The sequence below is a fragment of the Gavialis gangeticus genome, unplaced genomic scaffold, assembly GCF_001723915.1.
Source record: "Gavialis gangeticus isolate Ggan-Ray unplaced genomic scaffold, GavGan_comp1, whole genome shotgun sequence".
Lineage (NCBI taxonomy): Eukaryota > Metazoa > Chordata > Crocodylia > Gavialidae > Gavialis > Gavialis gangeticus.
This window is the reverse complement of record NW_017729024.1, coordinates 152,004,587-152,007,599: the sequence shown is the minus strand read 5'-3', so window position 1 is coordinate 152,007,599 and position 3,013 is coordinate 152,004,587. Positions and strand designations below refer to the sequence as shown.

Here is a 3,013-nt window from a genome sequence, read left to right as displayed (position 1 = left end):
GAGAGTAAAAAGGAAGAGACATAATTAGCTCCCTTTCCTTCCCCTCTGCCAGCTTCCATGGAGGTCTCTCTGCTCCTTTAATGAATCATTGATTTCTTGCTTCCGTTGCTGAAATAAAAAGTTCACACTTGAGCCTGCTCTTCCTTTTAAGCCTCTCAAGATTTATCGTGTCTCTCCTTCCCTCGCCCTCCTTGTCTCCCATGAAATCAGGGACCTAAATGACCATTTTCTAATTGCTAACATGAGTCATTTACTGAATTATGAGTCTGACATCAAAGCAAAAGGGGCTTTTATTGGGATTGCAAAGGTTTCCCCATAAAATCTGGCTGAACGTTGTGCCATCTCCCCCCACACACACATACCCCCCTTTTCTGCATAAGGCAATTTCCTTGGCCAGAAAGAGGCATATTTTCCATTTTTAAAACTATTCAAAAGCCATTTTTCAAACTGTTCTCCTTGGCCAGGGGTGCCTGGTGTTCCTGTTTTTTGACTCTGCAGAAGTTGGAGTCCTGGCCAGAGCTTCCAATGGACCTGCCATGTCGCAGTGACTGTCCTGACAGATGCAAACACTGCTCTTGTCCCGAGTTATGGCATTTACTAGCAGTGACCAGGCTCCTTTGTGACGTATTGAATGTATAGACAGTAATAAGGCCTCCGAGGTTCCCTCTGCTCAGACAAGGGAAGGACAGCGTGCATCCTTATGCATGCCTGTAAAACAATCAAAGGCAATGCAATGGTTATGAATAAGCCAAGAGAAGAGTGGAGAAGGAAACTTACTTTATATGAAAAAACAGTTATGTGGTTTGCTTGGGATAGGTGCACTGGAAGGGGAATAACATGGAGTATAGTTTGCCAGTATAGTGTGCATTTATTATTACTCTGGCTCCCAACAGAAGAATACAGAAAAGACAAATAATTCTAAGGGTAGATTGACTTCTTAGGTTGGGTTCTTAAATATATTGTTAACTTCCTGGCAGAAAATTAGAAATGATTTTCTCCAGTTCTGCTGTGTACTCTGTTCGGAAAGAGTCCGCTTTTAAATTTATGGTCTTGGTTTAAGGGGGTGACATTTAAACCGCCTTAAAATGAAACCAGTGAATCAGTATGTTTTATGGCATTGTTTATGCTACTTCAGAATATTTATTCTTCATACTTGGACCCTGTGGTAAACACTTCAGAAACTTTTTGGGTTTAATTTGATTCAGGAGTTATTTTGTAACTTTGTTCAATCACTATTTTGTAACTTTGCTAAATTGAAAGAAGGAAACAAAAAGCGAATGAAAAGCATAAGCCTGCTCTAAAATGAATGTTTGATAACTCTTTTAATGTGGCCCACAATCCTAATTTCAATTTTCACAGTTTATACGTGCCGGCATGAATCCTGAAAGATAGGCCATAAGGTTTTCTGAGGAATTTCAGCAAGAGATGTTCAGCTGATTGCTGAAATTTTAGATGACATGTAATTAAAAATCCGAGTCTTTTAAATGGTATATTTTGTGAAGCAGTCAAATAAGTGCCCTTTTTGCTGTCAGATGTCACAAAATGCAGCAACTCGATATTTTAATTTTTCTGAGCTGGCAAGGAAAAGTATCAGTGAATTTGCAAAAGGATGGTCTTTTTTCCTACTTTTTAAAAAATCAGTCTCATTCTTTTGAAGCCACACTAAAGAACTTTCTGCTCAAGTGAGAAATTCTGCTTAGACCTATTTCTAATTTGTGCAAAAATAAAGCTGCATGTCCAGAATTCCATGTTAAATCTGACTCTGGCAGGTGCAATACTCAGTGCAATACTTAAAACGACTACAACACATAGAGCCCTTTTCTATACCGTGTGATGACAGGGAGGGCATTTACAAAACAGAACCCAAATGAAAAGCTGACATAGCTTTTTAGATTATATCTCATTCTTTTTTCTACTTGCTGTATAGCCTTTCTTTTATAGCACAGTTGAATCCCTAAATACCCCACTACTTTGTATTGTTAGGTCACCTCTTAGGTTAGCCTGAGAAAGCCTGAGAAAAGTTCCACAGGAAAGATGCACTATTTAACGGAATTCAATCTGTCCCAATAGATTTGAATCACTAACATAAATGTATGAATGTAGATTATATCTCTGTAATGAGGCCTGAATCATTCTCAGTTACTTCAAAGGACTGAAATTCAACCTTCCTTTTTAGCAGCAACAATCAGACCTTAATGGGTTCCTTTATTAATTGTTCCACTGCTAAATTTGAAAAGGAACTACCTTCAGTCCAGGTCCTAGAGTAGAATGGTACCTACTACCTCTAAAACTGTTTCTTTTTGCCTACAACGTCTTTTAGATTCGTGTATAGCTTTATTTCCTATGTTTTTCTAAATGTTAAGTAACATTGCCTCACCAGCAGTGAAACACACAAAGCTCTTTTCAAAAACATGTGCAGAGTAGAAAACATTTTTAAGGATGCTTTTTGATTTATCAGTTTTTCTAGGAGTGTTGGAAAATGAAGCACGTACATGATTTTTAATCGGAAATAGTCATAAGAGCTGTGAACCACACATGCTTGAAACAGATGCTTGTCTTTTTAATTTTTGATCAATGGAGAGATTCCCCCGGTTTAAAATGCAAGTGTCCCTGGTGTTAGATTCACTTTTATTCTTGAATATCAGGAGTATCTCAAGGTGAGAAGACTGCATTTGCCTACTGTGATTTCCCCCACAGTAGTATCTTTCTCTGGTGTTTTAAGTCATTTCTGCGTAAGTCACGGTGTAGCATTTTAGTCAATTCACTCACTGAAGTCACCAGCCTCTTCTATTCATTTTGGAATGCTGGATAGCACTTGTGACCATATGCTGCACACAGTGTAATTAGAGGTATGTATACCCCTTGCAGTCAAGGGATCCAGTCCTGTGTCTTTGCTAGTTGATAGGAATTTTGCCAGTGACTTGAATGAGAGTAGATTTGGGCCAGATAGTCATTCTCAGAGACAATGCTTCCGAAGCAACTCAAGGAATCGTGAATGACAGTGATGGTACAA

The 3,013-nt window shown here is 38.6% G+C and overlaps 1 long non-coding RNA gene across 1 annotated transcript in view; it reads left to right on the top strand.

Moving 5' to 3' along the window:
• The window catches only part of LOC109297841, a 28,919-nt gene that overhangs the window by 1,482 nt on the left and 24,424 nt on the right, over positions 1-3,013 (top strand). The gene's annotated exons all lie outside the window — the stretch shown is intronic.